Source organism: Taudactylus pleione, unplaced genomic scaffold, assembly GCF_031769625.1.
Source record: "Taudactylus pleione unplaced genomic scaffold, aTauple2 ptg000062l, whole genome shotgun sequence".
NCBI classification, from domain to species: domain Eukaryota; kingdom Metazoa; phylum Chordata; class Amphibia; order Anura; family Myobatrachidae; genus Taudactylus; species Taudactylus pleione.
In genome coordinates, this window is record NW_028284464.1 from 7,086,599 (window position 1) to 7,104,416 (window position 17,818).

Genomic DNA, 17,818 nt, shown 5'->3' on the forward strand with positions numbered 1-17,818 from the left:
TGCATGGGAACAACAAGGGTGGAAGGATAATGGATAAAGAGGAAGATGGGGTACAGGAAGCAAAGACATAGAAGAGAGGCGGGGAGCCATACAAGAAATATATTATAAGGAGGCATGGATGAAGGTGCACAGAAAGATAGCCAGAGGAAGGAGGGGCAGCAAATAATAAGAAAAATTGAGGGGGGGTAAAGCAAGGGAAACAATGAACCTGCGGCCGGGGGTGGGGGAATGAGGGAGCTGTAAAAAAATGAAAGAAGGTGTGGGGGAGAGGGGGCAGAGGGCTAGAGGAGGGAGAACGGCAGGGGACAGGCTGAGGGCAGCTGTGGACTAAAGCTACAAGCCCAGCTGGGGAAAAAACAAAACAAAAGAAAAACTTAAAGATGAATGTTGGGCTGAGATCCCACTACAAAGGTGGGACTAAACATGGCCACCATGGAAAATGGCCGCCGGCCTGCCGCGTGGGCAGGGGAAATGTCTATCTGCTGTACTGAAAAAAGAAGATGCCCCCATGCGTGGAGGACCCGGCATGGGGGGGTGGGGAGGATGGAGCCGCGCTCGCGGCGGGGAAGGCCGGAAAACCGGCGGGAGGCACGGGAGCGGTGACCCCCGCCAGTGAAGTGGAGGCTGGAGGGCAGACAGGAATGCCAGCGGGAGGCATGGAGACGGGAGCTCCCGCTGGTGCAGAGAGGCACTTGCACCGCTGGGGACTGGGCAGCGGCAGAGGCGAGGGGGCGCTCACCCCCACTGGTGGGGAAGGTGAAGTGGGGACTGGAGGGCAGTAACTGGAGTGCCAGCAGGAGGTGCAGAAGCGGGAGCTCCCGCTGGTGCAGGGAATGCTTGTGCTGCCAGGGCTGGGAACCGGCAGGAGGCGTGGGAGCAGTGACCCCTGCCCGTGAGGTGGAGGCTGGAGGGCAGACAGGAACACCAGTGGGAGGCACGGAGACAGGAGCTCCCACTGGTGCAGAGAGGCACTTGCGCCACCGGGGACTGGGCACAGGCGGGAGGCGAGGGGGCGCTCACTCCCAATGGTGGGGAAGGTGAGGTGGGGACTGGAGGGCAGTAACCAGAGTGCCAGCAGGAGGTGCGGAAGCTGAAGCTCCCGCTGGTGCAGGGAGTGCTTGTGCTGCCGGGGCTGGGAACCGGTGGGAGGCGCAGGAGCGCTCACCCCGCCGGAGGGGGGAAGGAAAGGGGGCTGGAGGGTAGAACAAAGGAGTGCCAGTGGGAGGCGTGAAAGCGGGAGCTTCTGGTGGTGCAGAGAAGTGCTAGTACTGCTGCGGATGAGGTGGGGACCTGCAGCCACGGGTAAGCCATGAGCAAGTGGAGGTGGAGGGGGTGGGGTGCCTCGTGACAGAGCTGGGTAGTGGTATATGATAAATAAGCTAAAATGCAGGGGGGGAGGGGCAGAATGGCATGGATGGGTTATATAGGGAAAGGAGGCAGGGAGGAGGGGGGGCAGCATGAATAAATGTAAAAGAGTTTCACCAGTGGGAATATATACCAGGGGTGGAATGCAAGGATTAAACTGGAATGGAAAGGTAGTGGGAATACACAGAAAAAGGGAAAAACTATTCAGTCTGATACTGTTTCAAAGATCCAGGAACCAAGAGACTGTCTATGTTCACACAAGCCAATATATACTGATCATCTGACCACTCCCTCAAACAATATCATTGGCTCACCCAACCAGCTCACCAGACAGCCTTATAATCTGCCCAGCAACAAGGCTGTCACCACAGCCATACAGCAAATAACATAGTATTCTTAGTTATTCTCACGCTTATCCAGCCTTCGCATACTAATGTGGCGGATGAAGAAATGGCAGGTAAGTAATTATTCACTGTGTGGTTGGTGAAGGGACAATCAGAACAAAGGTCTAATTATTTTAAACTTCTCTTTATGACATTCATCCTGCAGGACACCACCACGAAGGCTGTCAGTGGTGTCACCATTACCCCCACAGCAGCTGCTGGGGACAACTGAATGGCCGGATCCTTCTTCTCCTCAGCTTGAAGGTGAGTAACATTTCTATAAGGATGACACAACATACACATTACACAACCACTTACACATAATGTTAGCAGTGTAGGGTGTATTCTTCTTAAAATGCAGTATTTATAAAGTGCAAATTTTGCCTTAAACAATCACATGATAACTATATTATACCAGTTGTTAGCATTTTTTTTTATAAAAAAAGATTGCTTAATATTGAGAACATAAAAATATACCCGTAGTCCTTGATTGTGCTAAGGTGCCCACACTACACAGTTTTCACACATTGCATTGACATTGACATTGATGATGGTTTGGGGGGGAAGGTTGCTCCGCTCCAACCCTTCCCCAACCAAGTGCATACATACTTGCCCATGCTAGTAGCAAGAAAGCAGTGTTGGGGGGGAGTTTGCAATATCTTCCCTGCTGTAGTGAAGATCTGAGGATAGGAACAATAACTCATGCATTTCCATTGTTATTATTCTATTATTCATTGACAGTGCAGGATTTGTCCTTACAATGCATCCCAATCGGAAATAACTTCACCTTTCTTGTATATTGTGTGGGCACCTTACATCATTGTTTTGGGTAAACATTACTATTATATTTAGTAATGGTTTAAGAAATGAATAGTGGAGGCATGGCCCATACCAAGCCACTACATACTGTGTTTAATTTTTTAGCAAGGAAAAGATACATGGTAAACAGATTTGTTTTTGGTGGTATGGACAACGACACGACTTTACAGTTCTAGAGCCTTTATTAAATGTTGGGCAGAAATAATCAACCACATAAAAAAATAGTTACACACAACTGTACTTTCTGCATAGAGGAAGATATCCAGCAGCCAACCTCGATACACCATTGTGGAGGAGCCTGAGACAGAAGAGACATATATATTAAATTTGACTGAGCTTCCTGCCGCACTGCGCACAGCACCTAGGCAGCCAACTCTTGCAGCTCAATTTAGCCCAATATGTCCACATCCAACCCAGGAGCAACAGTTTTCAGCCAACTGGGCCACCAAGCAAACCACAAACAAAGACCTGCTGAAGAAGCATGTCGAAAATATGAGCAATTTGGCACACCACACAAACCAAATTTACAGGTGTGCCAGCAGACAAAACTAACACTAAAGCCAGCTTTTCCATACAATGGAGCTGATGCGCAGTGACATGAACAGATACAATAACCAATATCTGCAAATAATGGAAGCTAATTTTGCAACAATACAGAGCATGCTGTGCATGATGGAGACTCAGGCCCAAGCCACTCACTATGAAGGCAGTCTTCCCACAGGCAGACAGAGAGCACCTCATAAGTCAGAGGCCAGAGCAGCTCCAGATGGCGGTGGGTAGAGAGTGATTGGTGCAGAAAGTGCCCTACTCTAAAACAGAAAGGTTGCATTACATTATAATGTTTTCAGAATACTTTTCATTGTTTAATTTTTTTGGTTGGGCATAAGTATGGCATTTTGAATTTCGGTTGGTACACTGTACAATTTTAATTTGTTTTGCAAACAGTTCCCTGCAAAAAAATTTCAGACCATCAAAAAATGTGACCACATTTAGTAAAACGCTGCAGACTTTACTCACATGTTTTTGTCATTAATAAAAACACTAATGATGTAAGTTTGTACATTATGTCCTACTTAAAAAAAAAAACATACACTTTAATGCCACATACATCAGTGTTTGGGTACTTGGGGGTATATTTATGGTTTTCATTGTCATGTAGAAGTGGATATGTTGCCCATAGCAAACAATCAGTTTGCATTTAACATTTATCTAACAAATTACAAAAAAACAATAAAAAACAATGTGATTGGTTGCTATGGGCAACATCTTCACTTCTATAAAAATAAAAAAAATAATAAATATAGCCCTTATGGTGAGAAAGAGTCCAAAAGAAAGTAGGTAATAAATTATTAACATTGAAAAATACACATTGCTATATATGAAGTATTATTAAATGTGTTTATTATGGTCAACATGTGAAACCAGAAAAATATTACTTCTAAAGTGTATGCACAACATTAGTCATAGAATAGTGTAACATTTTCCATACACATAACACATATAATGGAGGATAGTTAGTAGCACTTGTCAAATTTTAAATAAACTTGTTTGTGACAATATGACCACTATAACACAAGTATATTATCAGTGCATTGTAAAAAGGGAGTAATGGTTGATACTGTATACTTACCACTAAAGTTCTCCTGAATTACTTGCCATCTTACCTGTCGCCAGATGTTACTAATTCTGCTACTTGCTCACTGTCTTCTCCTTCAATATCATGTGGAAGATGTTGTTGAACACAGATGATGTGGAGAAAGCAGCAGCAGAGCACAATTTGAGTCACCTTGAAGGAACTATACAACAGATGGCCACCCGATTTATCCAGACATTGAAACCAAGACTTCACCACGCCAACACATCTTTCTATCACTGACCGACTGACTTTATGTGCATGATTGTAATTGTGTTCAGCAGGGGAAACAAGAAACGATAAAGGAGTGACAAGCCAGGACAAACAGCCATACCCCACATCACCTAAAGCACATAGATAATATAGATAGAAATGTAGATATACAATGATATAGTGACTTACCCAGCAGCACCCCTCTGGAATTAGTACGGTTTCAAATTTGTCATAGAGGGATGACTGGCTTAGGATGAAGGAGTCATGACATGCTCCAGGGTTACCCTCAACAATCCTCATGATTTTAAGTTTTGCATCACATACCACCTGCATGTTTGTGGAGCGTGCATGATGTCTATTTAAATAAAATTCTTTCTTTAGGTGGTCTCAGCTGTACGTGTATCGCACTCAGAACATTGGCATACCTGCGAATCAATAGAAAGCTACCCTTACTGCATGCCACTGTGACTCCAGGCTAGGTAAGCACATAGAGGTATCTACATGAGGCTGTAAAGCCTCCAGGACCTGCATGAGGTAATGGGAGAGGGTGGACTGTGAAATCCCTATCACTCTACCAGTGACAGACTGAAATCTGCCAGTAGCCAGAAAGTGCAACACACCCATGAGTTTATGCAGGCCTGAGACAGAGTTTGAGCATGCAGTCTCAGGGTCTAGGGCCCGTTTGGCAAGGTCATACAGATGGAAAGTGTTGGTACTATTGACCGTGAACATCTGTATGACCTCGCCATTGGCCAATGTGTTAGGTTCAAATGCCCCCTAAAGAAATGTGGCCTGCTCAGCCTCCGCTGTACCTGCACAACCTGCTGACCATGCTCAGTATCTTAACCCTGGTTTCTTCCAGCCTGGTGGCAGAGCCTCAAGTATCTCACAGCCCCCACCAGATCTCCATCCAGCACATAAAATGCAGCCATGCTTTATTTTTCTTTGTAACAGGAGAGACGTGTATGCATGTGCTTTATCCTCTTTTTATAGGCCACACAATTGAGTTGTCAGTGATTAAGTATGTTCAGAAATGAAACATGAATGTGAAAAGATGTTCTATTTGAGATTTTTATTTTGGTTTGTATTTTGCGTGTATTTCGGATGATTTGGACTATTTTTTGGCCGTGATTACAAACACAAATCCTTAGTAAATTTCTAGGTCCTATTAATGTCTATGGGCAAATGCTGACGAGTTTGGTCAGTGGACTATTTGTCTGAACAGGTGTTTTCTACTGAGTTTCATGTGTTCTCGGTCGAGTTTTCCTATCTGAATGGAACAAACTCTGCATTTAGTAAATCTTGGATATAGATTTCACAGCCGAGATGGTCTCATTCGATCTCCTTGAATTTACCACATGGTATCTATTTCACCACATAATCATGTCATTCATTTAAGCATTTGTCATATCTGTCCACAAGCTTTAGAATCCCCTTGTACTCAGCAGCATCCAGTCCATTGAACCAGTTACTTCCAAAATGTTTTCCATTTAGGAACTCTTTGTGCTTAGTGAAAAGGTGAAAATCACTTGGAGCAAGATCCAGACTATATGGTGGATGACCGAAAACCCCAACCAAAACTATAAAAAGTGATGGGCGTCCCAGTAAATCTTCATCATATATGTTTGTTCTTCTATTATTGAACATTTTACTCCACTCACTCACATCACCATACACCTGCTTTAATTTAGGGATGTGCAGGCTCGGTTTTACTCGGATTTACTCGGTTCTTATCGCCACTGTACCGCAAATTCGGATTTATTATATTGGCTATCCAAAACACATGATAGGCGATAGCCAATAAAATGCCGTTTAAAGATCCGAGTAAATCCGAGTAAAACCGAACCCGCTCACCCCTACTTTAATTGATGATAAATTATGGCAGATCTCACTTTCTGCTCTTTCAAGAATAGAAAAATACACCATGCTTCACAGTTGGAGGGATTTTGTATGATAGGGTTAATTTTAATAATGCACAATGTCACCAAAAACAACCCTAACAGCACTTCACTCACATAGCACTTAGAAAATAGATTAGAGATACTGTCCAACCATTAATTAAGGAGGGTGATTGACCTGTGTGGTGGGCAAAGGAAAACAGTATTTACTTTTTGGATTACCGTTGTACACCATTTTTACATACAATTTTTTAGAGTTTAATATTTGGATGCATAATCTCTTGTCAATCTTCATTAGGGATGGGTATCTACTATACAAGATTAGCAACCAATTATAATCTGCTGCCGATGGTTAATGGTATTGCCATCAATGGTGGATATTCAATGGCAGAGAAGGCAGCAATGTTTTTTCTCTTTCTGCCGAACAGGGGGTAAAGAGGATAGGATTGCCTTCTTATGTTGCCCAATTGGCCCCACCTACACCCCTGATTGACCCCAGTCACATGGTCCCACCTCCCACTAGATGAGAGCCTTTTCCTGCACTGTGTGTGATGGCACAAACCAGCCGATTGTTTCTAGCCATCAATGTAAAACAACAATGATACTATCGATAGTTGATCCTTCGAAAGCTATCCATAACTTGAGGGATAAAGTGATATGTTGAGAACATATCTTTTTGTTAAGAAAGTTTTTACATTCTTAAGAGTGTTACAGCATTTTGCTTTAATCATTTTAACTTTTTTGAACTTATTTATTAAGGTATTTTAAAATATGAGATAGACCTGCCTTGATAATATTTTTTATTAATGCCTGACAATAGGATAAAATATTTTTAAAAAAAAGTTGTAAAGAATTATCTGAATTATGTGGCTGTTCCAGACAGACTAAATTATATTGTTTTAAAACAAATTATAAATAAATAAATAGCATGCAGCTTGGCAAAACTCTTACTCTTGTATTAAGACATAAAGCTAGAGCTTTTGTTGACACATTACTTTATTTCTACTAGACATATGAAATACGAAAACACTAATTGAAAGAACAGTACATTTTTTCATTTGGCTTGCATTACAAGTGTAGTACTACAGCAAAATTTGCATTAGCCCCTCCTCCATATATATTTGTTAATACAGTATATTGTTTTAACTAGAGATGTGCAATTCAGGTTTCCTAAAATATGAACACACCCAAATTTAGGGGTGTCGAGTTCAATCGAGTCAAAGTTTGGAATCACTTTGGGGTTGAACCCGGTGTTGGTTCTGCAGTCAGTTCAGAACCCAGATTTAAAAACCAAACTCAGGTTTTGGATTGCATTTTGGTCAATCCCTGGGTGCCATGGTTTGGGAGCAGCAGAAGTTTGGGAGAAGCATGCACAGCTCACTATGATTTGTGAATGCTTCTTAGTTTTTTTTTAAAGCCTTTAAAGTGTTTTTTTTAATCAAATGACATGCCACCCCCCACTCCCCTCTCCCAAGCATAACCAACCCTGGGCTATATGAGCTGGCCCTGGTTCAAAAAATACAGGTAAAACAATGTGTAGGGCCCCCCTATTTAATGAACCAGTACTGTACTCCACTAGCAGGGGGGTAATATCACAACCAAGGGACACACTACATACTTACCTTGTCTCTTGGACTGGTTAGTATCCTTGTCCAGTAGGCATCGCAAAGATCAGTTATCTTCTCCATTAGGAATCATTGAGTAACTAAATAAAAACAAACTACGCATCTGATCCAAACGAACATAGCAGCGCTACATGTACATGCTGTACATATAGTGCTGTTATCAAAAGTGACAGGACCAACATGTGTTCCTGCACTTGGAGCCCTGCCAGCCAATCAGTGGCCACTACCAAGGATGCCTACTGGAGAAGAAGACTGCTCTTCTCCTGGGATGCCTACTGGACAAGAGGACCGACCGACGCAAAGGACAAGGTAAGTATGTAGTGTGAGTATGAGTGAGTGTGAATGCAAGTGAGTGAGTGCATGTATAATTACTAATAAAATATTTTGTGTGTGTGTGTACTGTCATTATTTTAATATTTCTTTTACAAGGGGACTATAGGCACCAGCGGGCCCATTATACCCTGCATGTTGTTTGCCATTAAAAGTCTCCTAGTTGTGCTATATTCGTTTTTTAAACTGCTATGTGATGTGCCACTGCTCTGACACTGTGGCCCGTATTCAATATTGGAGCGAAAAGTCTGTGCTGGACTTTTAGCTCCACATCGGAGGTTTTGCAGGGATAAAGTATCAGGCATGCGCCCGCTTTATTCCCGCATTCAATTAGAAAGGAGCGAAAACGGGACCCGTCGGAAAGGTAAGTATCGGGAGAAAATAGGGAATTTTCGGGAAATCATCCAGGGACCCCCTAATGATGTCCTGACATGGGGGATCACTATGGGTACCCCTGTTTTGGCCTGTGGAAGGTAAGTATGGTTTTTAAATAGCCGCTGCAGGTTTTTTTTTCATTCTGGGAAGAAGGGGTGAAGAAGAGCACTTAGGGGTTTTTTTTACAAAAAAAAATAGGTGCATCAAATTTGGGGTACATGAAAATGGGTGCAAGCCTATTTTTAAGTCTCTAATCTGCATTTTTAAAATTCTTCAAAAATGCAACTGCCGCTACTATCCGCATTCTTTAAAACACCTGCCGCATACATAGGGACCCCCCCCTGACTTGATTTTGTTAGGTTAAAACTTTGTTCCCTATAATTTTTTTTTTACCCCAAAATGTAACAATTTTTTTTTGGGTGTCCCTATTTTTTTTTTACTTTTTTTGACACAGATCGTTTTTAGGGGCCATTCCCAGGGGTGCAGGCTATTTTTTTTAAGCCTGCATCCATAAAACCCAATTCTGCACTTTTTTTTGCCTGCTAAAGGCTGGCGAAAAATTATCCCCGTTTTTTTACATTGACTTTTCGCACCGGCGAAAAGTCAATGTAATTGAATATGGGGATAATGACAATAGGCGAAAATGACGTCATCGGCTATAATTTACCGCTGATAACAGCTTTTCGCCTCAAATTGAATACTGCCCTTAGTTTAACTAATCAGCTCACTGCAGCCTTTGGCCAATATGGGTAAAAACAGTGTGAGTTGTGAGGTGGTCATTGACTGGAATGACTGGAAATTAATTGTTATTGGAGTTATTAATACTGTTGTAATAAAAGCAAACATAAATCACTTGATTTTAGCTATTTTTATCAATGTTTTAAATAAATCCAAAACATAAACACCTGAGGGTGGTTTGGCAAAACCAAAACTAAAAGACAATAATGACTTAGAACCAAAACCAATAGATGGCGGTCCGTGCACATCTCTAGTTTTAACCAATTACATTTATTTATTGCTAAGCCGTTTACTAAGATTAAAATATTAGTACACGTGAATTAATGGGGACACTAAAATATGGTTCTGATTACAGCAAAAATAGAAAGTTTACATGTAACAATTATAATTAAAGGTTCAAAGTCTGGTATGAATGAAAAAAATGCAATCCTGATTTGTTTAGAAGGTACAAGATGTATCTGACACCTGTCCAATTAGACTCAACATGTCCAGACATTGCAGAGACCCTGCTTGATTAAAAGCCCCAGAGATGTCTGCTAAAAGGCTAATTTGAAAGCCAACAATTAAAAGACTGGCATAAAAATGCAATCAGAAATGATTATTGCTTAAGGATGTAAGGAAATGTTGCATTTTAATATCTTCTAATGCTTATATGTGGAGTATGTCTCTCTGCATTTGATGATTAGCAGCAAATTCTATGGACAGTTTTTACCATAGTTAAAAACATGACATTATTATCTAAGGGCCTGATTCAGCAGCGATCGCAAATGCAACTACATACACAGATCGAGCAATTGTTAGGCATTGTGCATGCATATAAGCCACACTGTGTGTGTGCTGTGATTGCTATGCGATCACGCATGCACAGAGGAATCCATCGTAGATTGAGTAACAGGCTGTGATTGTTTGCGGGTGTTGATGAGGGAGTGGACAAGACTTGCAGTTTCTGCGGCTTGTCAGACCTGCTGTAAATGTACATGACGGGCCATGTACTTCGGTTCTGATGTTTACCCAGTATGTTTAGAGAGACAAGAAAGACATGCAGGGATATATGTAATAGTCTCCATGCTGCATATAGCAACGAGATGTCACAAATTTACTGTAGCCCCTAGATTTAAAGTCTGCATCTCATGGGCTATCATAGGTGTGCAGACAGAGGGCCTGATTTTCAGATGTATCTCAGATGTTTAGGGGACTGCACTGGTGCAGGACCCTGCAGAATGGGTCCTGTGATATCGCTCACAGTCTCCCCTTAGCCGCAGCATGATTGACATGCTGCAACATTTGGGGGGGCATAGCGGGGGTGTGGTTTGCCACCATTTCTAGAAACTGGGGCATGTTGCCCTTGTTTCTGGGAGGGAAGAGGCCAGGGTCTGCATTGGGGGATGCAGATTTCCTGGTCTCGCAAGTGACCAGGACCAGCCATGAGGTAAGCTTTTGTCACAATGGTTGCGATGGTGATCCAAGGCAGCATCTACAGACCCTGCACTCAGACTGCAATTGCAATGCAGGAGGTGTCTATTATCTATAGACTCCTCCTGCTGCATTTGCATGTTGTTGGATGGTATTGCACAACCGCTTCTGTGTGGCTGTTCAATACCATCTTGTCCAGAGTGTGCAGTGTGTGCTCCTGCATCATCCTCAAAACCATCCCCATCCAGGATATCAGTCAGCTCCCAGAGAAGAGGCAGCCTCTTTTTTTTTATTCAAAATGGCTGATGTAAAATTGCTGCATCTGAACAGAGCAGTTTTACGTTGATTATCTTGGATTCAAAATTACGCTGCCTCTTCCCTGGAAGGGGGTTGACATGTGAGAAGGAGACAAAAGCAGTGACTACAACTAAGGTGAGTAGTGTGTGTGTGGGGGGGAGTAGCTAGGGAGAACAGTCTATGTCCAGGATTGGTGTTGTCACACACCACTGGCCCTGAGCCTGTGAATACCTACAGTATGCAGGCTATTACATATATCCCAGAGTATGACTCTTACATGTAAAAGTTGTACCAAACCATAAGAATCAATCAGACACTTTTTTCATTAGTGACAGTGGACTAGACATATAACAATTAATAGTTTGCTGTGATTCATTGCCAAATGTTGACTAAAATGCAATGCTAAAATGAGCCCTTCGAAAAAGGCAAAGTTGAATTGTTGACCTTTTCCATTTTTTATGGCCACAGTCTACATATCTTCTAATGGCTACTTCTCACAGGATAAAGCACCATGTCACAAAGCTTTTGTCATATTTAGTTGGGTCCTCGAATATGACAATGAGCTAAATGTACTCCAATGACTTGTACAGTCACCAGATCTCAATCTGTTACGGCACCTTTGGGATGTGTTGGAATGAGAGATTCGTAGTAGGAATGAACAGCCAACAAATCTTCAGCAACTGTGTGAAGCTTCCAATTCAACCTTTTCCAGACATTCTAAAGAATGTTCCATCACATCGCTCAAATAATATCATCAGGCGTTCAGACTGTTTTGGGGGCAAATGCAGTTCCTAACCAATACTAGAAAGGTTATATACTTATATATGTTACAATAGAAGGGTATTAAAATTTGATCAAAATCTACACTTTGAAGTGTATTTTAGATATAATATTACATATTAATATTATATTACACAAATATGTTTTTGTGCTTAGTACTGCATGTCTTTAATTAGTGACTAAATTGTGTATCACTGTACCTCATAACAATGCTTGGTTATGGGCCTGTCAATGCATTATAGACAGCTGTTCCAGCTGAATGGGCACTTTTTTGAGCATGCATGACTGGCACATGTGCATTTATTGCTTCAGTGTCACTAGGAGGGTGCAGATCACACCAGGTGTCACCCTCTGAGGGGGTGACACAAACATGCAGGCTTCGACTCAGTGACAGGGAGCCGGTCACTGCCCACTGACATCACAGTACATCATTGGGCTCCCATTAGGGGCATTTCTATAACGGGTGCAGGGTGTGCGGGGTACACGGGCCCCTGGTTCCAGGGGAACCCACACCGCACACAATGCACCCATATTTGTACTTATCACTCCGCCGTCAAGTTCCACTTTGGTGCTGGTGTCAACACTGTCAAAATCACCTGGAAAATGGCTGTGATTGCCACTGCATTGCATCACATACAGAGCAAACTGTGGGCCTGATTCAGCTTGCTCTGAATCAGGGCTGGGGTTTCTTTTTTTTAGGATGGCCTCCTGGCTGCTCGCATAGCTGTGGGTGACCACCCACAGCTACAGTGAGCGGCCATGATGATGGTTGCGATGGTCAAGATCAGGACCATCAGGCTTGCACCGAGACCCTTGTGGTAGGGTCTCGTGGCTGCAAACCCCAGAGAGATTTCAGCTCTAACAGAGCTGGAATCTCTCCACTGACATCACTCGTGATGTCAGTGGGGCTGCCCCCAAATGACAGGCGTTCTTATGGGAACGCCTCCATTTGGGCAGCCACCCCCTGGCCCGCCCACCAAAGGGGGCGAGCTGTCACTCAACACCGAGAGCTCGCCCCCTTTGTCGTGAGACCCGGAGCAACGGAGTGCCCATCACTAGCCAGGTCTCGTGCATGCGCACGATGGAGCTGGCTCCATCGTGCGCATGCAGTGCGGGCCACCATCGACCCGGTTGCGAGCACTCAGTGCTTGCGATCGGGTCTGAATCAAGCCCTGTGTGCAGACCTTGGAGAAAAGGAGGAGGCCTGGCATTGCTGGGTCCTTTTTATGTCCTATAATGGCTGCACCCCCCTGCAATCATATAGTTTCAATTAAACTCATATCTATTCTCAGAAGTAAGTTGCAGTATTAGTTATCATTTCATTTATAGAATATGCAACATGATAAAGGTATTATGTTCCTTTCTGCATACATTACCAGAAAGTGTCACTGTACATATGCAAACGCAGGAGGGGTTTCCGTCTGCCTGGATATCCCCCTCAGTAGAAAAAGGAGGGGGATTTAACCCCCTATTGTACCTCAGCACACTGAATAATACCTGCAACAATATATGAAGACTATATGGTCATAGAAATTCAGAGATATTAGTTGCATGCATTTGCAAATACATGGGAGGCTGCTGGGCCACGTCACGGCTTCTCTGTTACCAGCAGTCCCTAACACTAAGGGGTTCACGTCCGGGGCGCAATGCACCTCAAAAAACGTCCAGCCCAGGACCCCCCCAGGGCATCACACGAAAATGGAAAAAGAGTGACAGTGCAGTGTAAAGTATAGCTGTGTGTGAGTAATCATTAAGTGTGGAATGAGAGGATAAAATATATGTGAAAAAATACATGAATAATAAACTGGACGTTTTTTGAGGTATTATTCAGTGTACTGCGGTACAATAGGGGGTTAAATCCCCCTCCTTTTTCTACTTAGTGTGACCCCTCCCTTTCATGCACCTGATTAATACTGCTGGATTGATTGAGCAGCTGCCATTTTTGTTTGTTTGTTATGAGTTGCATGAAGGAGCCAGCATTAGTAGGGCATGCTGGTTCTAGTAGTGCTAGTTGGAGTTCCCAGGGGTGACTCCCAGGTAAGCTGGCTCTCAATTTGGATGCATTTATGTATGTGCCTTTATCATGAGGCCTTACATTTGACAAAATTATATATGTGCCTTTATCATGAGGCCTTATAATTGGTATATTTTACATTTGGGGTGAGCGTTTGGGCGTAGGGCCCCCGGGACTGGTCTGGCTGGGCCTCCTCAGGGCATCACCACTTAATACACATAGTTGCTTTTCACATCACCTTTTATGTTTGTTTATTATTCATGTATTTTTTCACATATATTTTAACTTCTCATTCCACACTTAATGATTACTCATACACAGCTATACTTTACACTGCACTGTCACTCTTTTTCCATTTTCGTGTGATGCCCTGGGGGGGTCCTGGGCTGGACGTTTTTTGAGGTGCACTGCGCCCCGGACGTGAACCCCTTAGTGTTAGGGACTGCTGGTAACAGAGAAGCCGTGACGTGGCCCAGCAGCCTCCCATGTATTTGCAAATGCATGCAACTAATATCTCTGAATTTCTATGACCATATAGTCTTCATATATTGTTGCAGGTATTATTCAGTGTGCTGAGGTACAATAGGGGGTTAAATCCCCCTCCTTTTTCTACTTAGTGTGACCCCTCCCTTTCATGCACCTGATTAATACTGCTGGATTGATTGAGCAGCTGCCATTTTTGTTTGTTGGATATTTCCCTCCCCAGCCGACACCATGACCACAATAGAAATAGTAATGTAATAGAATTTTACTAGTGCTGCATGTTCTTCTCAGTATCACAAATGAAATAATTAGCACCACCTGTAGATCTTTTAACATGTATCAGTCAGTAATAAATAACCTGTGCACCAACTAGGAGATATGGAAAACATGCACTGTTAGGGATGTGCTGCTATAGAGCCCAATATGTACATATATGTCCAGGGCAGTGCTAGGTTCTTCTGCTGCTCCCAGACTCCCGGACTTGCTCTCATGCTCTGGAATGGTGCCCACATCTAAAATGAAAACATTCAGCTCAGGCAGGATGGCCCTACTGCCGCATCTATTGGCTTACTGTGATAGCTGGTCCTGTATACGCTGGAATTATGACACACAATAAACTTTGTATGATGCATATTAAAGCTGGTTCAGTGCTAACTCTACCCTCTTCATGGACTGGCCACACTCACTCTAAAATCAAGCATTTGGAAACCCCCCTCGTTTGCATTTGCCATTGCTGTACTGTATATCTGGTAAATGTTAAAATTAATAAATAGCACCATTTTTCCCTGGAAACTGGGTTTATTGAAAGCAATGTGGTATATTACTGTGCACATTACGCTACAGTCACTTTTTTGCTTTAGATGACTGCATAGAAAAAGTGTTTGTGCTTGAAATGATGGGATCTACTTCAATTGACTTTATAAGCTAACGTTATTTGTGAATACTACATAAAAGAACAACGATGAGACACATTTTCCTCTGTGCAGTGTTTCTAAGGTAATACAAGTAATTCAATTTCGCTACAGCTGCTTAGGAAAGCAGTAGTGTTTAGAAGAAGTACATTTAGAAATCTATTTTTTCTTCAGCATAAATATGCCTTTAATGCTTCAGTGACTTCATGTGGTTTGTGTAAAGGAGGATTTTGTTTCTGTGATATCATAATCTGATCATTTCTTTGTAGATTCAATATGCAGAACTGAACAAAATAAAGCTAGAGCAAAAGTTCTGAAAGGCATTCTATTAGAAGTCTTTATATTGATATAAGCTTTATATAGAGATGTGCGCTGATCCCCGTGTTTTGGTTTTGGATCTGCATTCATCTTCGTGTTTTGGTTTTGGTTCTGAAAAATCACCCTCAAGTTTTGGTTTTGGATCTGGGTTTTAAAAAAAAAAATTATAAAAAAGTTTTTAAAATCATGTGATTTTTGCAATCCAAACCCGAAATTCGGATTTAAAACCTGAAATCTGAACCACAGGAAGATCAGAACTGTGACTCGGAATTGTGCGGATTCACAAAATACAGTTGGATTTGGATTTCTGGAGAACGGAACTACACTTCTCTACTATATATTTATACATTTCATTTTATAACTAGACCCACCATAATGGATTAATTGAAAAGTATATTTACTTAATGGAAAAATAATAAAGAAAACCTTTGTTTACATGCCAACACATTAAAATATATTTTATATAGGATACTATAAGTCTAATTCAGGGTTTGACACAATTTGCAATTAAGTACACATGCTAAGGGCCTAATGCTGAGTCACCCAGAGAGCCTGCAGCCAGATATACTACCTTATTATAATACGACTATTTGCATGGTTTTATGGCTATAGTCGCAATTCCCAAATTTTTACCATCTGCAGCATTATTATCAGCGTTATCATCTACCCCATTGCTAGGAGCAACAGAGCTGTCTAACAGAGGCATCACTTCATCACAAACAAACCTCCAAATAGCACAGAAATCTGACTACATGCTCACGACACTCCCATGATACTCCCATGGAACATGTCTTGCATGCATTTATAATGTAGCCACCCAGGTGACACTCAAAAATGCCTCTGTCAAAGGGTATATAAATTAGAGATGAGCAGTTTGGAGTTTAGAAAATCCAAACCCGCCCAAACGTAGGGGATCTAAGCGGATCCAAGTACCGGCTTGGATCTTCCTGCCGGCCTTGGATCCGAAAATGAGCCAAAACACAATTATTCCGGTGTCACATCTTAGTGTTTTGCTTTGGAAAGCTGGCTGTTCGGATTCAATCTGCGGCCACTACCATTGGTAACAGGCCACTGGTTGGCTGAGAATGGAGGTCTCTCAGCCTAACAGTGGCTTGGAAGCATAGTTAGATCTGATCGGTTGCATGAGGGGGACATCAGTACACCAGACCACCACCTCTTCTGCTGCAATCTTCTGGGCACCTGCTGAGATGTATATTACTAGTATACATCTCAGCAGGGGCACCCGGCTCCATCCTGTGCAGTCAGCTCTACTTCCACCAGCTTCTGGCTCCACCTCTACCAGCTCCTGCAGTGACTGCAGCCTGGGTAAGCAGCATTGCAGCTATATAAGGGTTATGCTGTGTGACATAACATATATAGAGGCTCTGCTGTGTGGCGTAATGTGTATAAGGGCTCTGCTGTCAGACTTAATGTGTAGAAGGGCTCTGCTGTCTGGCGTAATGTGTACAAGGGCTTTGCTGTGTGGCGTAATGTGTATAAAGGCTCGGCTGTCTGGCGTAACATGTATAAGCAGCTCTACTTTGGTGTAAAGTATAAGGGGTACTACTGTGTGGTGTAAAGTGACTAACGAACACTAATGTGCAGTGTAATGTGTAATGTGCCATGCATTTGTACCGCTGCTCTGTCACTTAGTTAAACCAGCCAGCTTACTGCAGCCTTTGCCCAATATTGGTGAAAAGTTGAAAACAATATTGTGAGCTGAGGTGGTCAAAATTGACAGTAAATGACTGGAAATTAATGTTATTGAGGTTAATAATACTGTAGGAACAAAAAAGGAACAAACTATGTGGTTTTAGTATTTTTTTTTTTGTCATTTAAAAAAAACAAAAAAATAAAACCAGTCACGACATTTTGACAAAACCAAAACATGAATTAGAACTAAAACCAAAACCAGCAAAAAATGTCCAATGCACATCTCTAGTATAAATTAGTATGCATGATACAGTACATGCACAGTTTTCCAAAATTTGCTAGATGCTTTTGTCACTCAGAATCAGGCTTTAAATATGCCTAGGGAAAAAAAATTACATTTTGTTGTCTATGCAGCATCAACCACAGATGTGAGATCCAATAACTCTTCCAAGTAGAGATGTGTAGTTTGGTTCTCCAGAAATACGAATTTACCTGAATTTTGTGAATCCGGTCAGATCTGAGTCAGGATTCTGATCTTCCAGTGGTTTGGAATTTGGATTTTATAATTTT